The sequence below is a fragment of the Mustela nivalis genome (assembly GCF_964662115.1).
Source record: "Mustela nivalis genome assembly, chromosome: 4".
NCBI lineage: Eukaryota > Metazoa > Chordata > Mammalia > Carnivora > Mustelidae > Mustela > Mustela nivalis.
Window position 1 is genome coordinate 112187589 of NC_139023.1, and position 24793 is coordinate 112212381.

At 36.6% G+C, this 24793-nt stretch overlaps 1 protein-coding gene and 1 long non-coding RNA gene across 5 annotated transcripts in view; one reads left to right on the forward strand and one right to left on the reverse strand.

Annotated features, from left to right (window-relative positions):
- The window catches only part of GRID2 (glutamate ionotropic receptor delta type subunit 2), a 1513029-nt gene that overhangs the window by 63418 nt on the left and 1424818 nt on the right, over positions 1 to 24793 (reverse strand). The gene's annotated exons all lie outside the window — the stretch shown is intronic.
- Positions 529 to 7498, forward strand: LOC309863344. The gene is made up of 3 exons (XR_014311000.1): positions 529 to 687; positions 6116 to 6202; positions 7246 to 7498. It is a non-coding gene; the product is annotated as an uncharacterized lncRNA (long non-coding RNA).

Consider the following 24793-nt stretch of genomic DNA (forward strand, 5'->3'; position numbering starts at 1 on the left):
AAAAAAAGCAAGAAAAGTAATTCAGAGCTCCTCCTGCCTTGAGCCCTTATCTCTGTCAGCCTCCATGTCATGTTAGACCTTGCAAGTAGACTGGATTATTTGGCACACATTAAAGTAGGGGGTTAAACATACTAGAAATGAAAAAAAAAAAAAAAACTGTAGGGCACTTTGATGGAAGTATGCTTGCTATCTTATGTATCTGCCTTTAACAAAACCTTGGTTTAGATTCTTATAATCATTTAGTGCCCTTAGGCATTTTTCACACAGGCAGAAGTGGTTTTAGTCTCCCATTCAAAGTCAAGTTCCAACTAATCACTCCTGGCCTCCTCCAACTCTCCAAGGAGCCATATGAATGATGGAGAGATGTTCTTATTTCTAAATTTTATCCTGCTTTTCAGTTTGTGGAGTCTCATGGAATCTTGGTGGATAACAAATGACCAAACAAAAAAAAACCCCACATTCTACTGTTACTGCACACAGATAATTTACATATAATGAAATCACACATGAATTAACTGTTGACCATAGTTACAATTTATAGGGTTTTCAGAATGAATGTCCACGCTACTTATTTGTATATCATTTACCAAATTCTTAGATGACAACTTACTACTAGATACGGACCCATATAGCATCTCTATACAATGTCTCAACTTGGACTTCAGAATACCCTCAAACAGTTTTCAGGTGAAACTGTGATTAATTTTATAGTTCATATTTTCTTGATAAGTAATTTATGTGTTTTTGTTTTTAATACTTCTTATACTTATTAATCTTTCTAAACATTTATCTAAATTTCCTTGAGATGTTAAACATTATATGCCCAAGGATACCTATTAGTCCGAAAACCAACACAGCCAAACAGTCTTTTCTTTTGAGTAGAAAACATTTTCTTTGCAGATTAAAAAATAGTACTTACCTCATGGTGACACTGTGAGAATTAAGACATCCTAATTTTTTGAATGTCTTTAAGATAAATGATTTCAAATATTACAACCAGTAATGAATTTTTCACTTGATAATATAACAGATTAACTTTGATTATTAGTATACTATTTCTCTGAATGACTTAAAACATTTACGTATAAGAATTTGATAAACAAATATGTACAGCAGTTTTTTTGTGTGTATATAAGGTGATTCGTCTTCATAAAAAGAATAAAACTCAGTCAAATGGTGATTACCCACTTTTTTCAAAGTGCCTCATATGGCATAACATTCACTCATTCAACAAACAATTATTGAGCAGCTACTATATGCTGGGCACTTAGCTGCTTCTGGAGAACAATAACAAGAAAGAGGAGATGATTCTTGCCCTCACCAATCACATAGCCAAGTGAGGCACATTGGCATTAATAAAATATTCACATGAATGTAATATAACAGTAGAGAGAAGAACTACACATGGGAGTTATTTGTAGCATCTATAATTATGGTATTTGATGCATTCAAAAAATTACAAGGGTCAGAACGAGATATACATGCTTTAGGACAGTTTTCCAAGTCTTTGGAAATGAATTGCTTTTATGGTGAAACTAAACAAAGCAGAATGGAAAAAGAAAAGTTACTCAAGACAGCCATTTTTAAACTTCTGATTACATGTGCTTTGAAGCAATTCCTTTGAACTTTGTTTTAGTGCAGTAACAGGCAGAATGTTATGATCAGTTCTAATGAAAGTCATGTTACAGTTTTTTTTAAAGTATTATGTACCTTTTGCCAGGTGTAGTTTGAGATGGTTTAGCCTCTTGTCTTCTGTAGTATGTAGACATATACACAAACAAAGTAGGAGTGAAAAATATTCTCTTCCATCTCCTTGTAAAAAAAGTCTGTGACTTTTTGTTAATACTTGCAAACATTTGCCTCCATTAAAAAGAATTGTATTTCTTGATGAATTTTCAAGTGAGAAACAGAATTAACCAATTGGAATAAGTACAATGAACATAACCACTGGACCTATAAGTCCATTTTAATGACTGGACTAAGCAAGTGAAATAGCCTCACTGTGTTACAGGAAATGTCTGAAAAGAAAGTTTAAAATGATGCCTTGCAATATACTAATTGATTGGTTTCAATAATGTTCACACCAAACATAAAACAAAATTGGCATGACTACCAAATGCTTTGTTTTTTTTTCTTCTATTCAATATTTGATAATTTTTCATAGTTTGGTATTCTTGTTGAAACCAAATCCAGAAGTGAAAACACGCCTTGAAATAATGATTCCTGAGAAAGACTGCAACCCAAATGTTCAACTGAAGTTCAAGAATTTGTAGAAAACAATGTATATTGGCTTGTACTTATCAGGAGGGTTGACTATCCTGCTTTTGTGACAAGTATTTAACCAAGTCACCAGAGCATTCCAGCTGGGTTACCTAAATAAAGTTTGAAATAAAGCATTTGTATGTCATAGTATTGGGGGGCTGAAATAGCCTTATGCTTTAAGAGTGGGCATTGGACTGTATTCACATTTTTGTAGCATTTTTTTTTTTTTTTTTGTAGCACGAGCACAAAGCACATTGTTACACAATACATATTTGTTATGAGTACTTGGTATCTGCCCCTTTCCACCATAAAATAATTTTTATGATTCATGACCTTGGGATATTGCTTGTCTTTTATTCTTTCACAGTTAAAAGATAGCTTTTACGGGTGCCTGGGTGGCTTCAGCTCAGGTCCTGATCCCGGGGTCCTGGGATCAAGCCCCGAACCGGGCATTCTGCTCAGTGGGGAGCCTGCTTCCCTTCCTGTCTCTGCCTACTTGCGATCTCTGTCAAATAGATAAATAAATAAAAATCTTAAAAAAAGAAATAGCTTTTAGAATATACCAAAATCCATATTTTACATGGAGAAATTTCTAGTTCTTTGGCACATTCTTTGAGTTCTTTGGCTCATTGTTACAGTCTGCAGTAGTTCTGTTTACATTGGGGTTTCTTGTAGAGCTAACAGAATTAGACAACCAAGGCCCTGCTGCAAACACAGGGTGAACCTAACCTACTGCAACAAGACCACTAACAATCATCGTTCAGTTTTTTTCCCTTTGCTGAAAGAAAAATTAGCTCTGTGTGCAACAACAATAACAACAACAAAGAAAAGAAAAAAGAGAAAGAACATACCATAACTAAAGCCATTGCAATTTTCATCTTCATTATAATTGGAAATGTAATTGTTTTCATTTTTAAACAATACATTTAATTGGATAAAACTGACTCCATATTTAACTTTTGAGTCAATATACCAAAAAAAAAAAAAAAAAAAAAAAAGAAAAAGAAAGAAAAGAAAAAGAAAGCTCAAACTGACTTAGCCCATGTTTTGCATTGTTTAAGTTCAAGTGTAAATGTAAAGAGAAGTCATTTTCCAAGCTTCCTGAACTTTGGTTTCCACTCAAAGGAGTATCTGCTATTAGGATTAAGGACCCACTCACTGCCCTTTGGTAACTTTATTTCCAAAAGAAATTCCTCATGCTCACTGACATGAAAAAAAATGTTACATATTTTTATAAATGTGTATCAGTTCTGCTATATAATCTATTTTGTTAATCCTAGGAAATTAGAATTCTGTTCCTCAGGGAGGTAGTAAGCAGGAGACCACATTCTTCCTTTTCCTGACTTGACGTCTATCTTTTTCCCTAAGTCTTCTAAAATCTGCTGTGATTTTGCAAAGCAGATGTACTTCCAAGTGTCTATAAAGTCCACAGTAACATTTAAAAAAAGATTTATTTATTTTAGAGAGAGAGGAGAGAGAGGGAGAGAGACAGTCGGGGGGGGGGGGAGCAGAGAGTCCCAGGCACACTTCGGGCTGAGCCTGATGTGGGACTCAATCTCACGACACTGAGATCATGTCCTCAATGAAAACCAAGAGTCGGGCATTTGACCAACTGTGCCACCCAGATGTTCAGACAATTACATTCTCTTAAGATGAAATGTAGTTTCATTTACTTAAGATGAAATGTAGGGTTTTTTTTCTTCCAGAAAATCCACACTGGGTCAAGCCGTTGGTCATGAAAAAATGATGATGATCACAGTAAAAGTTGTTGCAGCTTAGAATTACTGAGCACTTCTGTGATGCCAGTGCTGAGGGCTTTGCAGCATGATTTTATTTCATCCTCAGATGATGCTATAAGAAAGTTACTAACAATATATCCATTTTACAGATGAAGGGACTGAGGCTAAGAGATGCTAGGATGCTCACTCTGTGAGGGCTGGGCTTGCAGTCTTCTCTTTTGCCAGTGCCTGGATTACCACTTTGGAACCTACAGGGCACTTTTGAGTGCTCAGGAGCACTCAGTACATATACCCATAGACTAGATGAATGAATGAATTAGTAGGTGGATATACATGAGGAAAATTCAGGAAGATCTTAAGTGATGAAATTGACAATGATAAAATGTGGGGGATCAGAAATGACAGTTTCAAAAATAAACTATAGGATGGGGTGTCAGGATGGCTCAGTTGGTTAAGTGGCTGTCTTCGGCTTGGGTTATGATCCCAGGGTCCGAGCATCAAGCCCCACGTCAGGTTCCTTGCTCAGTGGAGAGTATGCGTCTTCCTCTCCCTGACCCTCCCCCTGCTTGTACTCTCTCACTTTCTTTCCCAAATAAATAAAATTTTTAAAAAATTAAAAAAAAACCCACCTCTAAGACTAGTAACAAAACATGCCAAAGAGAGGAAATTCATACATTAATTAATCAGTAGTTGGTTAATCAGTAGTTGTTTTGGACATGACTGCTCATCAGAATCCCTTGGGGGTCATCTTTGAAAAAAGTGGCATACGTTTATAGTATAAGAAAAAAAAAAACTGTAAAAAGGAATGTATAAATAAAAAAGTGAAACTACCACATTTCCTTTGTTCTTACTCTTCCCCAAGCCTATTTTTCATATTTGCCCACTATCAACAGTTCAACAGTTTCATACCCACATGTGAATATATACACCACTTTTTATTTTTAACGAATAAGAATATATCATAAAACTGTTGTATTATTTGATTATTTATTTATTTAGTTAGTTGACTTTTTAAAATTTAAAAATAATGTATGCTATGGATATATGTCAATATTAACATTATATTCAACTGTATGGACAAACCATAGTTTATTTAAATCATCTCCCACTGATGGACGTCTAAATGGTGTTTTTAATATAACAAAACTGAAGTAAAAATCCTTAAATATATATCTTTCTATACCTTTTCAAGTATATTGGCAGGATAAATTTTTAGAAGTAATGTTACTAGGTCTAAGGGTAAATTGTTAACACCCACTGCCAACTTCCTTCAAAAAAGCTGTAGCATGGGCGCCTGGGTGGCTCAGTGGGTTAAAGCCTCTGCCTTCGGCTCAGGTCACAATCCCAGGGGCCTGGGATCGAGCCCTGCGTCAGGCTCTCTGCTCAGAAGGGAGCCTGCTTCCTCCTCTCTCTCTCTCTCTGCCTCTCTGCCTACTTTTGATCTCTGCCTGCCAAATAAATAAATTAAAAAAAAAAAAAAGCTGCAGCAATTTACCTGGGGAGCTTCTACAAAATACAGTCTCCTGGGCCTATATATATGTCCACTGAATCAAAACCTTAGTAAGTCATGCCTGAGAATCTCTTTATACGTTTTAAAGCATTCTAGGTGAAACCAGTCAGATGTGAGAACCATTGATCTAGATCTCTTCTTTTTGGGCAAAGTTTGGTTGAGAAAGGAACTAAAATCAGACTTGACATAATAGATGCAATGTGTTGAAATTATGTAATCCCTCAATCATCAACAATTATATATGAATGATAATTTTCATTGCTTCCAAAATACGTTATCTTAATTTTTTTTGAGAGATATTATCTTAATTTAGCCTTATAATCACTCCTTTTGAGTCAGTAGAAGAGAAGAGAAAAATGAACTAAAGTCCAGAAGTGTAAGACAATTCAAATAAAAAAAAATGAAAAAACCAATATTGGAATTCAGGTCCTTAAATTTTAAATTTTCTTTTCCTCCATGTCCCCTCCCATTATATTTTATAGCAAAGTGGATTATCACTATATTGTTCTATTCTATCGGATATTTATGTATAATGATTCTGTGTGAAATGTGATTTTAGATTTTAGAAAAAAGTTCAAGTATCATTTTGTGTCTTGTCTTACAGATCTATAGAAGACAATGAGAGAGCCACTTGTCTGGGGCCAGTAGGAGTAATCAACATCTGTATCTAAACAGTCTCAAAAGATCTGAGGTTGGGACTCTAGCAACTTCAGTACAGAGATTGGCCCTGATAGTATCTTTAAGTCTTTATCTTTCTTTCTTTCTTTCCTTTTTTTTTTTTTTTTAAAGTAATCTCTACACCTAATGTGGGGCTCAAACTTACAAACCTGAGATCAAGAGTCATGTGCTCTACAGACTAAGCCAGCCAGGAGCTCCTCTAAGTCTTTAATTCTTAAAGATAAATGATTGGGACCATAGAAATAGCCAAAGAAAGTGGCTGCTCTATGTGGATTAGAGTACTAAGCTTAACCAGAATGCACAGAATGAGGGGGTCAGCTCCCCATGTCTCCCCAGGGTTCTGCCTAGTATATTGGAAGGTGGGGCTGCTATCCTGGGTGCTAAAGTATTTCAGTCAATGAAACCTCAATCAATAGTAACTTAAAAAAACTTACCTTTCAAGGAAATTCCTGCCTGAACAAAGAGTAGAATGACATTTTTCTGGAGGTGAATTTTATACAGTTATTATTACTCTTAAATGAAATAAGGAACATGAGAATGGCCCTTATTTATAATGGACTTAGAATTAGGAAAGTAATCAGATCAATCAGAAGCTGAGATCCAGGTTTGCAAACAGGCAGAAGAAGAAGTAACTATATTTGTTAAACTCTTGTAATTTATTAGGCATTATAACTTATCAATTCCTGCCTAGATTATCACATTAGCTTTATATCTGGTCTAAGTTTCCATTATCTCTCTCTCCAGTTTGCTCTGCACACAAAATCTTGAGAGCTCTGCAAATCTAAATCCTATCAGGTCATTTCCATGCTTATATCTGTTATGTGACTTCACAGCACACTTGGTGTAAAATATAAAGTCTTCAATATGACCAACAAGCTTGTGCAATCTGACCTCCCTTCCTACCAAACTAGCCTTACCCCTCATCACTCCCCAACTGACTTTCTACACTCTAATTACACAGATGTAGAGGATTGACTTTTACCATCTCTTTCCAAAGACTTAGAGCATGCTATTTTCTCTGTGTATAATAGGTTCTCTCCATTCTTTGTTTGACAGGTTTTTGTTCAAGGCCCTTCTCTTAAAGCTTCCACCTGGAATTGACACACTCCAGTCTGTTTGTGCTTTTGGCCAAAGTTATTCATAAACTCAGGCCACTTGGGTTTAACAGGACCGAAAGGTATAATATTCCGTTAGGGATATGAACTGAATATTGGTGAATATGAATACGTCTACAACAATTAACTGCAAGAAGACTTTAAAGCTGAGTGAATGTATCAAGTTTCTTTGTTTTTTATTGGAATCATATCAACTAAACATGGGAACACTAGTAGCTTTATGTTGATAAGAAACTTGACTCTCTGCACAGTCCTAGTCAACTTTAGTACATGAAAATGAAAACTAAATTGTTACTGTATAAATTAATTGTTTTGAGAGAGAAAATTTTTCAAAACAAAGGCCAGTGGGGGCAGGAGAAACATTAGTAAATGTGACTTTGTGGGGCGAAATTTACTAATTACTGAATTAAATATTAAGAAATGTTTAATTAATTTTAATATGCTAAGGAAATTCAAATATTTACATGTGACCTGCTGGTGATAATGCCATTTTTATTTCTGTCAAAATTGAATCTAGAAGGCATTTAGCCCATTCACATTCAGGGTAACTATTGAGAGATATGAATTTAGTGCCATTGTATTGCCTGTAAGGTGACTGTTACTATATAGAAGGCAGTCATGATATATATACAGAAAAATAAAAAAAATAAATAAACGAATAATAAATAAATAAATAAATAAAAATTAAAAAAATAAAAAATAAAAATTCTATATATACAGAAAAAAAATATATAGAAAATATGTATCTATCTTGAAGGTTATAGAAAGTCACTTTTCACAAAATCTTTGGCATCTTAAAAAGTTATTTGCAGGAATTTGCAGACAGATAACATCATTAAGTTCCCATTTTACCTGGAAATATAATTGTAGCCAAAATAGTATCTCTCTAAAGGGAAATAACATTTTTTAGTCTTTACTATGACCTCATGTATAAAATTCTCTAAATAACCCTAAGAAATCACATTATTAACTTCGTTTTATAGCTAAGGATCATTAGGTATTGAGAAATTAAGTACATGCCTAAAGCCACACAAAATGGTAAATGGCTCTTTCCATAGTTTGGCGACCGTGGCCATTGTTGCTATAAACATTGGGGTACAGATGGCCCTTCTTTTCACTACATCTGTATCTTTGGGGTAAATACCCAGGAATGCAATTGCATCAGAAAGGATGAATACCCAACTTTTGTAGCAACATGGACGGGACTGGAAGAGATTATGCTGAGTGAAATAAGTCAAGCAGAGAGAGTCAAGTATCATATGGTTTCACTTATTTGTGGAGCATAACAAATAGCATGGAGGACATGGGGAGTTAGAGAGGAGAAGGAAGTTGGGGGAAATTGGAAGGGGAGGTGAATCATGAGAGACTATGGACTCTGAAAAATAATCTGAGGGGTTTGAAGTGGCGGGGGGTGGGAGGTTGGGGTACCAGGTGGTGGGTATTATTGAGGGCACGAATTGCATGGAGCACTGGGTGGGATAAAAAAATAATGAATACTGTTATGCTGAAAATAAATAAATTTAATTTAAAAAAATGGTAAATGGCACAGCAAAGATATAACCCCAAATTTGTCTGACTCCAAGACTCAATCTGTTACTTCAGTGATGATGATCTGGTGGCCATTTTAAGTTCCTTAAATCAAAGTTCATCCAAAGTCCCTGTTTTGGGGCTCATTCATTTTTTGGGGGCAAATCTAGGCAATATTAAGAACCCAACCTACAGGTTTACCACAGACACAATTTAAAAATTAGAACCATGTCTTCCCTTCAGGCTTTTATTTCTCTTAGATTTAGTGTAAGTTTCCTTAACTACTAAAAAAAAAAAAAAAATCAAATATCCTTTCCACTGACAGAGAGAATCAGGTGAAAGGGAAGATAGAAATTCACTGTTATTGGGGTGCCTGGGTGGTTTAGTCCTTCAAGCCTCTGCTTTCAGCTAAGGTCATGATCCCAGGGTCCCGGGATTGAGTCCCTCATGAGAGTCCCTGCTCAGTGGGGAGGCTTCTCCCTCCCCCTTTGTATCTCCTTCTGCAGCTCCCTCTGCTCTTCCCCTGCTGTGCTTTCTCTCTGTCAAATAAATAAATAAAATCTTAAAAAAAAAAAAAAAGGAAGAATTCACCGTTATTTTAGAAACTCCATTAGGCTATCTCAACTTTTGAGCAACTACTAATATAACTTAAGGAACCTAATATATGTAAATCAAACTGAAATTTGAGTGATATTAAATCCTGCAAACCACCACACAGAGGTTGCATAAGTAGCATAGTTAATGGAGTTTAATGCATGGACTTGGGAACCAGAATTCCTGGTTCAGTCTGGCACCAATATTGTCAGTTGTGTGGGTTTGGACAAATAGTTTCTTTTGCCCTGATTTTCTCACTTGTAAGATGAAGATAATGATAGAACAAATTTGCTAGGGTTCTGGGGTTGTTACAAGGATTATGGGTTAAACTTTATAGAGTCCTTAGGGCAGTACCTAGCGCAAAGTAAGTGCTACATTAATATATTATGTCTTGAAAAATAAGCAATATTTCTATTAGGCCATGTTGACTCATCCATAGTTTATGGGTATCTACTGTGTGCTAATCATTGTCATGTGTAACTTTGGCCAAAGCAGGGAACTCCAGGAATCTCTTAAAGAGGTAATTTTTGGAAGCATAATTGTGTTTAGCAAATATGGAATTTTCCTCTAGAAAACCAATGCCTTTCAACTTTTTTTTTTTTTAAATAGAACAAGTATGATCTCAGCATTCAGGTTATATTAAATTGCAAAATGATTTTTCTACCCAGTCTTTTTCCTACTCTCTGATGAGTTTTGTTCTTTCCATGTATAGTACACAGAACGCTAGGAACAGGCCAGTGGATGTCACCATGAACATTAACCAAAAATAAAAGCAGAAGAAGAAAAATTTATTGTTCTTCAATACTTACTTGTGAACACAGTAACAAATTTTAAGTTTTAACTTAAAATTTTTAACTTAATTTTTAAGTTTAACTTAAAATTTTTCACTATAGTGAAAACTTAAACTTGGCGCATCTCAAACTTGTTTCTACCAAATGAGTTAATAGAGAAGAAAACCTTATTTTATTGACCAGGCAATGACAACATTGCTCGGAAGAAAATGTGCTCACATTCTCCATGGGAACCTATCATTTAATGCCTTTTATATTTTAAATCATAATTTGAGCTGGGAACATTTCCATCATTTTTATAAAGAACCCAAGTTACATTGATGAATCTAGGGAAAATCATATTTCCCAAAGAAGGAGTGTTAGTTTTTCTATACACTATGGAGTCCTAGATAAGAAATAAAAGGACTTAAATAAATGGTGATTTTGTTTCTTCTTCCAACAGTAGATTTAGTTTCTAAATGAAAAAAAAAAAAAAAGCTGAATGTGGAAAGTAAATTATTGGTTGCATATCTATGACTTTCTGCAGGTTGTCTGAAATATTGGAGATTGAGATAATGACTGAAAGGCAAAGACTGTAGTTGAGTCATTAAGGCCCAAGCCCACTGAAAAACACAGGATGAACACAGTGACTCCTTTATGTGGCCAAAGATGTACTTAGAGAAATGGTGTCATTGTACACTGCTTCGATCTGCTTTGTCAGAGAACAACATTAATTTTTCCTTGGTTTTCTTTTCTTTTTTTTTTCCTTCCCAACACGTCATTCAGCCTTTGTCCCTTACTGATTCAGCAGACCTAGCTTCTGATTTGATGTTGCTTGCTTGCGGTTGATGATGCGTCTTGGACTCAAGATGATAAGCAGAAGTATTTTATGAAGTCAGGCTTTGTTGGTATTTCCAAGAGTCAAATGCACACCTGCCTATTGTAGCATCATTGTACTTGGATGACTATAGTGCAAAATGGATTGGTGGCAAAGACATATATTTATGTTTAGTGTTGCTTTTGGAGCCACACAAAATATTTTATTAAAAGCTTCAAATTTATTCTGGTACCTTCCAAAGGGTATAAGTTTCTTTGTCCTGACAAAAATTAATGGTTTGCAATGTTTATTTTGTGGAATCTTTCTCTGAAGTTTGCCTTAAAAAAAGATTTAGAAGATACTTTTCCTGTAGAATATCCTGACATCTTTATTTGTTACAATTTGTGTTTTCTTACTAGCCTGATCTATTCTTAGCACCTAGATTAAAAAAAAAAAAAAAAAAGATTGGGTCATAGTCTTTTGTATGGGCTGTCAGTAATGGGATTCTCTAAGTTCATTCCTCTGCTGAAACTTGGTGAATGAATTAAAAAAATAAATATAATGTTTTGTGATTTCAAGTTTAATTTTATGTGGGAGAGACTGAGGGATTTTTACGGTAGTGATTTTATGTATATCATCAAATTTTATAACACTTGATTTGATTAAGAGAAACCAAAACCTCACCACTGACAATCTTGCAGTGTCTAGTTCAACTTGTTCTTACCTTAGCAGAAAGCAAATAATTTTACACACTTTTAAAATGAGCTTCTAAAACAGATGTGCAAGTCAAGAATGAGCTTTATCTCATGACTCAAAGGAAAGAAGAGAGAGTCAGGAATGGGGAATACTGGGGCCGGGGTGGGGGTTGGGGGGAGGTGGAAATCATTCATAAGTAACTTAGTTTCTTCCAGTTACGGAGCTGGGTGCTCTCATATGTGTTAAATCAACTATTCTTCCCAGCTGTCCTCTGAGGGAGAACTACTATCAGTCTGGTTTTACAAATTAATGCCTTGAGATTAAGTGAGTTTGAGTAATTTGCTCACAGTTTCCCAGCAGAAACAAACAGAACTCTGATGCAAGTCTTAAGAGGTCTTAACTCTTAAGCCTATTCACATGATTAAAGAACTTTTATAGAGAGAAATTGCCTTTGGAGCAAGTTTAAAAAAAAAGAACCACCAAAAAGTGGTTTTGTGCAAAGTAAAATTTAGATGGTCATAATGGCTAACGAAAATTCACTTTGCTGCTTTCTCTGTGCGTTGGGATAGTTTTACTCCTTCGTCAGCCCTAGATAGACCATGTAATTTTGAAAATCTCAGAGGGAGATGATTATTTACATTGATGAGATGTACCCGATGTCTGTCCAGAAGGCATCGACCCATCCTGTTATACTTGGAAAGTTGATGTGGGGTCGTGATCTGTGGTTGCTTATTGATCAGTATTGGCAGTTGAAGAAACATTAAAAAGGAAAAAAAAAAAAAAACCCTTCAAGCTTTGAGTTTTTTTGAGATACGGGGAAGTTCCTTTCCATGAATATATATTTATAAACAGGTAGACAGATAGGTAGGCAGGTAGATATATAGATACAGGGAGAGAGATCTATCTGAATGTCTGTTATTTCCTTAACAAGAATTTAAAGTAGAAGACATCCTCCTGTGTTTTAACAGGCAGGCTGGTCCAGGGAAAGTTTCTATATTAGAAACGAGTGTTGGTCTACCTTATGAGCAAGAAAGCCAGAGCATTTTGCAGGGTCTGATAGCAGGGCTCAGGCAGGAACGCCTCTTGTTTAGGCACATGTGGGGTGATGCATGCCAGGCGGGCTGAAGGACCCACGTGCTGATTCTGCTCTGGGCTTCTTTCAAGGGTATACCGAAGAGTAGAAAAGGATCCATCTTATGGAACAGCACAGAGCAGAATCTATACATGAATGCATATAACCGCCTTACCTACCTGTGACCAATAATTCAGAGAAATAATACTATGAAACTCAAAATAAGCATTCTAGAAAACCCTCCTGGGTGACAGTCGGTGGAGTAACTGCAGTAAAACTTCTCAAATTTTTAGCAATAATTACATTGATTCCAGCTGTAAATTGAGTAGAAATATGTTGTTAATGCTGCTAAAGCCAGTAACATCTCTCTGCAGTTTCGTGCCATGCTTTCTCTTTTATTTGTAATTTTTCTACTTTTTTTTTTTTTTAACTGGTCCCACATGTGCACAACAAAGCAAATGTTTGCTTGGGATATGTTGTTTTCCTAGCATCATTATGGAGAAAAGGTAAGAAAAGGACATTTGTACTGCAGCAGTGTGAGAAGCTGTCCTTTTCAAAAGCATTTTTGCAATGTGGCCATTAGCTGCTGATGGAGTTGCCATGGTTATAAGAGGTCCACTGTGAGAGAAATCTTCATTTATTATCAGATTTTGACAGCAGCGGTCAGAATGCTTGATGTGGGGAAAAACAAGAACTACAACATAAAAGAGCCTTGGCCATTTTAGCCACACAAAGAGTTGAGTTATAACATTAAAAAAAAAATATTCAACGATAAAGTCATGGGTGAGTTGAGTGCCAAGAAAAATCTTGCTTTTGAAATAAAATGTATTCCTGTAAACAGCAGAGGCAGAAAATGATAGCCTACTGAAGAAGCAGGAAAGAATGGCAACAGGCATAAACCTACTGAGTTGAACGTGATTAAATCATGTCGTTGTGATGGTTTGCCGCAGTCCTGCTTTCTCAGGCATTCCTTCTCATGCAAAAATCTGGGTGATCTAAGCTACAACTTTAAGGGTTACTGAGCTTCTGGTGTTTTGGTACTTGAGTACAAGGAAAAACCTTTGTACTAAATGTACCTGAAAGCCCTGGAAATACTATTCTCACATAAAAAGTATAAAAAATTCCATTACATGGGCCTCACCACGGTGTGGATTCACATCCTCCATGTAAGTCTGTGATACGCAAATGAGCATTCTTCTGTGGTCTTAGCGCTATGAATTCGATGTGTTTGCTTCTTTGGAATAACAACTGATTTCTCTTGATGAGGGTCAGTGTTTACAGAAAAAAAAAACAGTATGTCTCTAGTCTCAACAAAAGTGCAAATATGTAATAGATCATGTAGTATTTATCTCTGGTCGGGGCAGGAGAAGGGCAGAGACAGTATCGCTGCTAGATTGCTAAGCAGACAAGAGTCTGAGATGCTTCTGTCTGATGATCAGAGGCAAAGCCTGCTTATTAGAGAAGGTGCACTGACAGGGATAAGGATAGTCATGGCTCAGGCTTTGGGGATAAAAGCTGGAAGATGCACAGAAAGAGGGCTGGTAGCAGAGGAGAGTGCATGTTCCTAGAGGCAGCATCAGGGATGAGTGAGGGACAAGTGGAAGCCTTGGGCCTGTGGAAGGAGTCCCCCGGGGGCAGGCCCAGCGCTAACCCAGGAGCTGCCCCTCCTGCAGGACTCAATGCTGCCATCACCCACGCTGATAACGTTTTCCACTCTGATTTTCCTCGTCTTTACTCCATGGAAACTACTTTCCGGCAGTTACTAACGACTTAGTCCTCAACTTCAACAGACAGCTTTCAGCGTGACCTTCTTGACCTCTTCTCTCTCAGCCCAAAGGACTGTCCCTCCCATCCAACCCGCTCCCACGAAGCGATCACTGATGGCTGCATCTAGGTCAAGCCTTTAGCTAGGTTTTTGTAACAACTCATGGGGTAGGCTTAGGTCAGGAAACAGAGATTAAGAATTCAAGGAACTTGCTTGAGGAGTCTGGCTCCTAACACTCATGAGTGACTTCTGGGGCCCACCATAGGCCATTACAAAGTCTTTGCCTGGCAGGCCAAGTGGAGGAAAGCTGCTCTCCCCACACTGGACTTAATGTGCAGCCAATAGGCGGCAGTCTCTGAGGGGAGCTGCCCTCAAGGGCTCTGGCCCCTCTGGCTGGCCATGCTCCTACCCATTTTTTGCATTCTTAGTAGAGGTGCCCTCATTTGGGCTTTTAGTAGAGGCCTTCCTCAGGCTCCTCTGGTGGAAACCTTTAAAGGAATGAAGGGAAAACGTCCATTACCAGCCCTTTCCCCTTGACCTCTTCCCAGCATCCCTCAGGTCGAAAAATCTACAGTAGCCTTCTATTTGTGGATCCCTCAGCAGTAACTTGACCTGAGTACTGTCCGTGCTGATCTAGCTGATCCTTGACCAGTGTGCCATTCCATGAGGGAAAATGGGACGTCCCCCAGGGTATGGGGGAGAAGGTAGTACTTTTTCCTCTTTAGCCTCTCGCTTATACAATTGCTGTAAGTGACTTTAAAGGCTTCACTACTTGCCTGTTACTTTCATTTCTGGTTTGTTCTTTCAACTAACTATTTCAACAACTGGCAGCTCAACTCCCTTCCACTCGCTGAGCTCCTGGCTATCGTCTGGTTCATACAGTAAGAACTGGAGCTGGGGTTACAAGTCAGCCTGTCTGACCAAAACAATCTGAGCTCTTAACCTCCATCCAGACTGCACTCTACTTCCAGAGAAAGTTTTCTGAATTATTTTGGCGGATTCCATATCCCTTGTGTGCCTCTAGTCTTGTGCAATTTTGCTCTTCCTGGAAGATTTATTCTCTCCTATGAATTTCATCACCACCTGTAAACTGGGGACACTTCAATCTTTAGTGCCAGCCCTAAACTCTCTTCTGAGCTCAGAATGATAATCCAGGTATGAGACCTATCTTCTTGGATGTTCCAGAGGCAACTCCTTTATTTATTCGTTCACTCATTCATATATTTAGTAAGCATTTCTTGAGTACTTCCAATGTACTGGGCTCTGTATTATGCCCTAGAGATACAACAGAGAGTAAGAAACCACAATCTCTGCTGTAGTAGAGCTTGCCCATACACTGTTATGAGGACAGATACTGAACATGAACATGTCTGTGTTGAGCATGAGAAATCCAAGCACAGGACGCAATAGAGTGTGGACAAAAGGCGTCCCTACCCTCACTTTGTGCTTTGGAAAATGCTTGTCTAAGAAGCTGGTTGCTAGAAGGGGTAGGGGAGGAGGAAAGAGTGTCCCAGGCAGTAAAAATGGGGTTGAAGGAGAAAATATGGGTGCATTACAGAAGATGGTGTGATTCTGGCAATATCTGGAAATCCAGAGGCCTTTTTTTTTTTTTTTTTTTTTTTTTTTTCCCGCCCTAAACCCTAGCTTGAATGGGTAGGTTTCCAGCCTTGTCTCATCCTGGATCTTTAGCCCATATTCTGAAATCTGTCGATAGATCTTGCCATTTTTAAGCCTGCTGTTGCCTAAATGTTCCCAGCTTCAGCTCTCACACGTTCGTACTGGGGATCCTAGAACAGGCTGCAGGGATGGCTTCTCTCTCCCACTGAGAACTAGACCAACAAACACTCTTCTGTCCCCACCTGTTCCTCTCTCAGTTTCTTCTTTCCTCACCTAGGCAATTACAAGGTTTTGATTAAAGGATCAATAGACAACCCAGGATGGCCTATGGAGTATAGAAATGACATATAATTTTGGATTGTTTTGATGGTTTGCAAATAATATACTTCACAAGCCAGCTACATAATCTTTTCAAAAGTAATTATTATAAAATCTTTGATACTTACAAAAGAATATGTACAACATGTATTTAAGTTAAAAAGCATAATATGTAACCACTTGTGCTCCTACCACCTGATATAAAAATTATAGGCCATCAAATCATGATTTCAGTTCTGTAAGGAAGGTTGGCTACCGCGTCTGCACTCCTTCCCACTGCAGGGAAGGTCTCTCCACGACCTCCAGAAGATGGCAATCAAGTTTCTGCTTGAACATTTTAACTAGCCGACATGGCTGCTTGGAAATAGCATGCGGAGGTTTAAAGTCCGGGGGTGGGGAAAATCTGCCCTTTATGAATGTTATAGAAGTTTGAGAAGTAAATTTGGATGATAGCCAAACTTTCATAAGACCCATTTTTGTTCTATTAAAATATATCACGTCTTCATTGTTCAACCCTAACTGCTTCCACTGACAAACTACTTTTAACAAGGTGGCCTATTCTAGTAGTGAGAATGTTTTATCCATTGACAGTATGTCGTGGAAGTGGTGGTAGCAAGTTTTTAAAAATGGACTCTTCCTTCAAAGAGACCAGTCCAATCAAAAAGATTGTGAAGATGTTTATTAAACATGTCTTTAATTTAATTGATACTTTGATCCATCACCTAATTTATACTTTTTTTTGTTATGATAATCTGTCCCGTTGCACTAATTTTAAGAGCTACATGAACCATTTTGTTAGCTTCAGAAATACCACCTCAACTTGTGAAATGTATTGAGAAGGACCTCTGAAATATACATTAAAATGGTTAAGACTTAACAAAGTTTAACTGCCATCCATCATTGAAAACAAGGTCTTGGGTTCCTTGTAAGACTGCATCTGATAATGGAGTGTAATCACGATGGTCTGAACTTTTAAAAATGGGGAATAATAAAGGACTTGAAGTCTGCTTTACTGGCAGATCTCAGGATGCAAACATTACAACCTGTGCTTACCCTGTAAATCCCAGAGGATGACAGTTCACTCGGAGGGAGAAAACAATAATGCTGCTCTTGCTATGGTCTGTAAACACAGAGCGTTTGAAGAGGTCTATAAACCCATCAAAGGTATCATTTATCTCGACAGCTGTAGAGATGTCAGAAGTACCCTAAGTTTAAGGGGAATACTGTCTTAAGAGATTATTATGAAGTGGTTAAACTTTCCTCTTTTTTGTCCTTTTGACTTTGAGCCACAAAGAGAGGTCATGTTTGGCTGATTCCTATGTGGCTAAACAAAATCCTGACAGGAAAGCTTTTGGTGGTTTCTCTTGCAGGCAGGGCTAACTTAATGTGTCAGTGTGTGAAGTATCCAGATGCCTGATTCCCACGTATGCTAAATTCTCCCTACGGAGCCTGGCACAGAGAGAAAGCATCTGGGATCATTTTCCTCGCACTTGTTCCGTATTTACTTCCTGCATTTCACTAGTTATTATTTTATTCAGAGGATGAGCAGAGGAGATAGCGGAAGATAAAATTAAATTAGCAAATTATATGTGCTTTAGCATGTTGGGTCTAAAGTTTTGGCAGGGGAGGAGATTAATATAAGGTTTTTGGACCCTCTATGGATTTGACTGATCCAAATCATTGTTCTCTATCCTCATTAATGCTTTACCAAAAGTAGACTGAGGCTGTCTATTATTTAGGATAAGATAGAGGTCTAGATACTAGTAGGGAATGCCTACAATAGAAAGTTCTTTTTAATGTGCTCTTTTGTCTTCTTCTTGCAGTCATTTTTGCTGGAATCTGACTCTCCAAACCAACTATTAGACTTTGTTCTTTTGTATCATTAAAATCAAATGTTATACTCAAAAACCAGGTATACTTCCTTTCAAGAGAGTTAGTCTTTAATGATCCTGTGGTAAGACAGACTTCACCAAAGAATAATGTAGGATGGTAGGAAGTCAAACATGTGGTTTGGGGGAATAGAGATAGCAGCTGAGAGCAGGGGGAGAAATCTGAAGTTTTGAATGAGGGAGGGAAAGAGCAGCTGAGAGCAAATGGGAAACATCAGGGAGGCAATCAGACTACACAGGAATGTCCAGGAAAAGATTTTTTTTCTGTCCACTGGACCTTCCCACAACATACTAAACAGTGTGTCTGGGTTAGCAACCTGACTTTTGTGTCTTACACAGATTATTAGAGCCACATGAGGGATATTCCGGGTAATATTTGTTATTAGGTCCACTGATGGATGAGTATGATGTCCTCATTACTATTACTTATGTCTGTTAAAGGTGTGGTAAAACTACATCTCATGGTAGAACCTTAATCTTCTTATGGATCTGACCGATATGATATTATTCTTCACTGTCTGAAGATAGATAATAACACTGCCTTGTGAGGGGAACAATCCCTATTGGGAATGGAGAATGAAAACCCAATATACCATTATAGCTGTGATACAGGCAAGGAAAAAAAATATTTGCTTCATCATTTATAAACAGACTAGGTTTTGGAGAAATTTAAAATTTATTTAAAAATAAATAAATCTCTTGGATTGAAATAAATTCTACTGTGGTCTTCTGGTTTTATTCTAAAGTAAGACTAGGAAAAAAACAACTTGTCACAACTGCATAGTCACTTAATCCACATAAATTTAATCACATTCTTCTGTTTATCTTGTCAAACTTACAAGATTGGGTTGAGTAGGTTCAACTCAATATAAATAGAATTTAGTTAGATCTACATAGAGGAAAATAAACCTAAAGCATTCTTCTCTTTATTAAGTGCTTATGTTAATCTGAAGTATTTGCAATGTATTATCGAAGTTGAAAACTTCTGGGAAAGACAAAATATTACTGGGCTGAATGGAACTGTCCTATTTTTCTTCAACACTATATAAACATTATCTGAAGGCTTTCAATGAGTTTTTATATTTCCTCACTTAATCTTCCATGATCAGGTATGATTTATCTTTGGCATAAGGTCAATTTGATGCACGAAAAGCTTGGGTAACCTTCTATGAATTTTTAAGAGTTATGAGTAGGGCTGAGAATAGATTCATCCAATTCGAGAACTGGAAATGATGTTAGTCAGGTGGAGGTATTAGAGAGATTGAGTGACTTGACCATCATTTTACCACAGGCTCTGAGAGGTGGAACCTGTGTCCTACTCCCAGTGTTCTGTTTTATCCTGTGTATCGCCCTGACTCCTACTGTGATCTGTTTTTAAGAATTCGGTCTATGACGCTGACCAGTCATCTTAGTTTTTGTTGACTGACAATGAAGCATGAATTGAAACTAAAATTCGTGCCTGGAATTCCAAAATTTGTCCACTAAGTATTTCCTGAGTACCTACTCTGAATTGGGGCTATTCTCAGTGCTTTGGATGAATAACTAGAGAAAAGGTGCTGCTATCATGGAACTTGGACTGAAATTGAAGTAAACTCTACCATCCAGGAAGGTATCCTTGCATCAACTGAAGATTTCTGACCACTCAGTTCCTGGAACTTGTCCTGAGCATGGAGTACTGCTCAACAGTTGCTATTTTATTCAAAATGGCTCTCTCAGCAGTCTGACTGAGCAATTCCTTAACTGACATAGAACCACTGGTAGAATTCTAAATTGCCTCTTCCTTCTCCATGTCCAAACATCACTGAAAATGTCATTTGATCTCCATAACTTTATTCATGAGGCATTGAAATGCATACAGGTGCACACACATGATCACACATCTATATGTGTTTTATTCTGAAACCTTGAAGCATTTCATGGGTCAAATACCAGACCCTGTGTTTCTGAAACACTTTGTACTCATTTTAACAACCATCATATTCTTTCTTAGATTGTACAATCACTTGCATATATATCTGTCTTTTACTCTATAATTATAACTCCCTCAAGATACCAAGTAGGAATGCCCAGAATGTTCTCACTCAATTATGGTTGAATTGTTTTAACCTTTTAACTGTCCTCCATTCTAACAATCACAAAATAACTTTTTAGGATTCCTTATTCCAGAATTTGATTCTATAATCATAATAAGTCACTTTTGCAGGGACATTTTCTGGCTAGAATATATAATTGGAATAAGGAGCCCACTGCAAACCAGATAGAACATATAATTATTATGATCTTAAATGTATGTGCTTGTGAATATAAATAGAAATAGACACAGAAAAATGAAAACAATTGTGTCAGGGAAGTAGGAAAATGACACTTTTTTCCTTCAAATTTCTTTGAACATTATGGCAAATTTATTTGTAAAAGATAGCATAATAGTGTTTAAACAGTGGTCATGAGGGGAATGCAAGGGCTCAGAAGGGTTGAGTTTCAATCCTTCACTAGTTGGTTATTCTAAAAAACTCATTATAGCATCACTATAAGCATCAGTGAAGAGATTTTCCTTTTTACATCCATTTACCCCAAAGATATTTACGATGGAAAAAGCGACAATAAGAAACTGACTTCAAAAATGAAAACTGGGAAAATATACTTCCTCCTACCCTTCCATAAAGTCCCAACGGGACAAGAATGAAGAAAGAGACAGTGTTGTCATTGAATTACTTATTTTCGTATTTACATCCAATATGGCAAAAACAGAATGAATAGAAACAAAGAAGGTTTCCCACTTTAATTAGAATTTTCAAAGGAAGAGATAGGAAGAACTGACTGTAAAGCAGGGCTACACAGAACATTCTCTGAATAGTTAGCAGGAAATCTTTTAATTACTGAAGCTGATAAAGCACTTTGCAAAGCTTCCTTTATCTAGCTGAGACGGAATGGTTTTCACTGCACACTTCTTAAATAGAGGCAAAGAGAACTTCATTTTTATTTTGACCCTAACTAGATTAGTCATGATCTAAAGGAAAGAATTTACATTGATTCGGCAATCTTTCCATTGACTACATGTATGAAGTTCCGGTGTGTCTATGTAAATTACTGAGTTTGAGCAATACCTTTGAAATTCCTATTGAGACTGATGAGAGATTCAGTAGATGTAAGGCGTTGTAGAAAGACTAGTAATAGAGAAGGAGGGGGGAGCTAACTTGTTGATATTTAAGTATGTATTTGATTTTTATTTTTATTTTTTTATTTTATTTTATTTTTTTTAAAGATTTTATTTATTTATTTGACAGAGAGAAATCACAAGTACACTGAGAGGCAGGCAGAGAGAGAGAGAGAGAAGGAAGCAGGCTCCCTGCTGAGCAGAGAGCCCGACGCGGGACTCGATCCCAGAACCCTGGGATCATGACCTGAGCCGAAGGCAGCGGCTTAACCCACTGAGCCACCCAGGCGCCCCTGTATTTGATTTTTAAAAGGTAAAACACTCATATATCTTGTAAATAATGGCTGTTTTAAACAGGTAACTTTAAAAAACTGCATCGAGTATGGCCAGTATAAAACTGACCCCATTATTGCTTAAGTACAGAATATGGTTAGTTGACAGTAGTATTGAAATATTTGTGTATGTGTCTGGAATATGTTAAGTGATTCGTTCAGAGATTACCAAATAACTACAGCTGACCCAGAGGAACAGTTCTGAGCTCTGGCCCCAGCTGTGTTTTGGCTCTGTAAAGATAACTCAATTTTAATAAATAATTCCTTAGAAACACCTGGCAACATTCAGCATAATTTTTCTCTTCATTTTCTTATCTTTTATTCCTAATGCACATGTGTGTATAAAGTTCTGTCTTATGTACACAAACTTAACTCCTGTACACCCAAGTATATGCATACTTGAATAACTATACAGAATTGCATAGTACATGTGCGTGGGCACATATTTAAGAAGGAAGAAGGTTGAAAAAAATGGCAAAACATATGAATACCAGCATAGATTGAGGATTCCATATTAACTTATAAAAATATATAGATGCAGAAAATGGAATTGTGTGGAGGGGTAGAGAAAGTTAAACAAGAGCTTTGAGTGGAAAATTTCAATCTGAGTGTATAGGGACTGTTCACCAGATTGGCTCTTAGCCTTGTAAAGAAAAACAGAGTAAACCTCTTATTTGAAGGTTTACCTTTCTCTACTGACTTTATGGGTAGCCTTATCTGAAATAGCACCCTTCCTGTCACTCTCTACCCCATTACTTTGCTTACTTTTTCTTACTATCCAACATTATATAACACATTCATTTTACTTCTTTAATAACGTACTTCTCTGGAACATATAAACTCAACAGCGCATGGATTGCATTTTATTTTGTTAAGATTTTACTTATTTATTTTGAGAGAGAGAGAGAAGTAGAAGAAGAGAGAGAGAGAGAGAAAGAGAGAGAAAATGAGCAAGGGAGAGGGACAGAAGCAGAAGGAGAAGCAGGTTCCCCACTGAGCAGGGATTCCAGATATGGGACTCGATCCCAAGACCCTGGGATCATGGCCTGAGCTGAAGGCATACACTTAAACGAGTGAGTCACCCAGGCACCCTACCAGAGCATGGATTTTGTCTTTCTTTTTCACCATTTTGTGGTCCCTACCATTTAGAGCAATGACTGGGAAATAGTAGGTACTCATTAAATATTTGTTGAGTGAATTAATAAGTAAATGAATTCCACATCTAAAACCTCACTTTGTTAGAGTTATGAAGGCCACCTCAACTTCCCAGCTATTTTTAAAACGGAAGGCAATGAAAAAGAAGAAGCACTATCAAGGAGAGCATTTAAAATTTCTCTATTAGACAGCCCAGAAGTCCAGAAACATTAATGGGCTTCAGGCTAGAGGTAAGTAACTGGTTCTGAAATGAACTTCTATTCTTTATGGAAAAGGAAGAGATTATTGCACACTCTATTTCAAATCTAAAGAAGTAATCCCCTGGAATCATTAGAGAATCTTTTTAGCCTTATTAAAAACTTGAGGTATGAGAAATGGAAGCAATTTTAATTTAAAAACATTTCATTACTGAAATGAATTTTATTTATGTATTAATTGAAAAAGTAAGAATTCACCTAGTAGTCACTTATTTTCAACCAGGGACCATGGTGGAACTAAGCTATAGTTCTAAGTAATAGATGGTTTATATCCTTGTGAAGTTGATAGTTTTGGTGGGGAAGCAGAGTGAAACTAGAAATTAAACAAGTAATTACATGAATAATCAATTATTTAAAATCATTTTAAATTCTAAAAAGAAAAATTACAAGGGGTTATAGTACACAAAACAGTGGGATATAACTCAATGGTAATGGTAGAGAAATTCTGCAAATGACATGTAAGTGGAAATAAAACCTGTATTTTAAAAAAGTGATAGGATAATTTATTATCTGTACAGAAGAAACTTAAAATTGGATCGCTACCTCACACCACATACAAAAACAGGTTCTAAGTAGATTAAAGATCAGATGTGGAAAACAAACAAACATAAGAGTATTGAGAAGAAATATTTGGGATAGGAAAGGATTTCTTAAACAAGACACAACAAATACAACTTACACAAGAAAAGGTTGATAAATTCAATAAAAGAAATGGCAATAAAATTAGAACTTCTGTGCATGAAAAGATATTATGAAAAAAATGAAATGTTAAACCACGGAGATATTTGCAATACATTGAAACAAAAAAGGGAAAGTATCTCTAAAATATGAAAACAACTCTTTTCACAGGGAAATAAGAAAGTAATTCAGTATAAAAATGGGTTAAGTTATTAACAAGCAATTCATAATAGAGAAACCCCAAATGGAAACAGTAACATGAAAATATGCTCAATATCAGAATAAAAACCGAAAAGTTCAGTGACACTTTTCTTTTCATTACCATGTTATTTAACATAAATAAAAAGTATGACACCAGCAAGTATTAGTGAAAATGTATGGCTTTCCCCTCAGCGCCTTTATGTCTTTGTTCAAATAGCAGTTTCTCAGTGGAGTTTTCTCTCATCTCTCTGTTTAGAATTGCATTTCTCAACCTAGTAGTCTCTATCCCTATTTCTTGCTTTATTTTTATCTATAGCACGACTCCCATCTGACATATTATATATTTTATTTATTTCTTTTCTACCACATTTGAATGCAAACTCCATTTAGGCAGAACGTCTTATATATTTGGCTTACTGTTAAATACTCAGTGTCTAGAACAGTGTCTGCCACATGGGATAAAATAGAAATGAATAATACACTTCCGTAAATCGCTAGAGGCACTACGTATTGATACACTTTGGGAAGCTATTTCCAATAATGTTGAAGATATGCTTACCATAAATTCAATATTTCCAATTCAGGTATATTCTTTCAGATAAATTCTTGTGCACTTGCCAAAGGAGATACGTACAATACTGTTCATT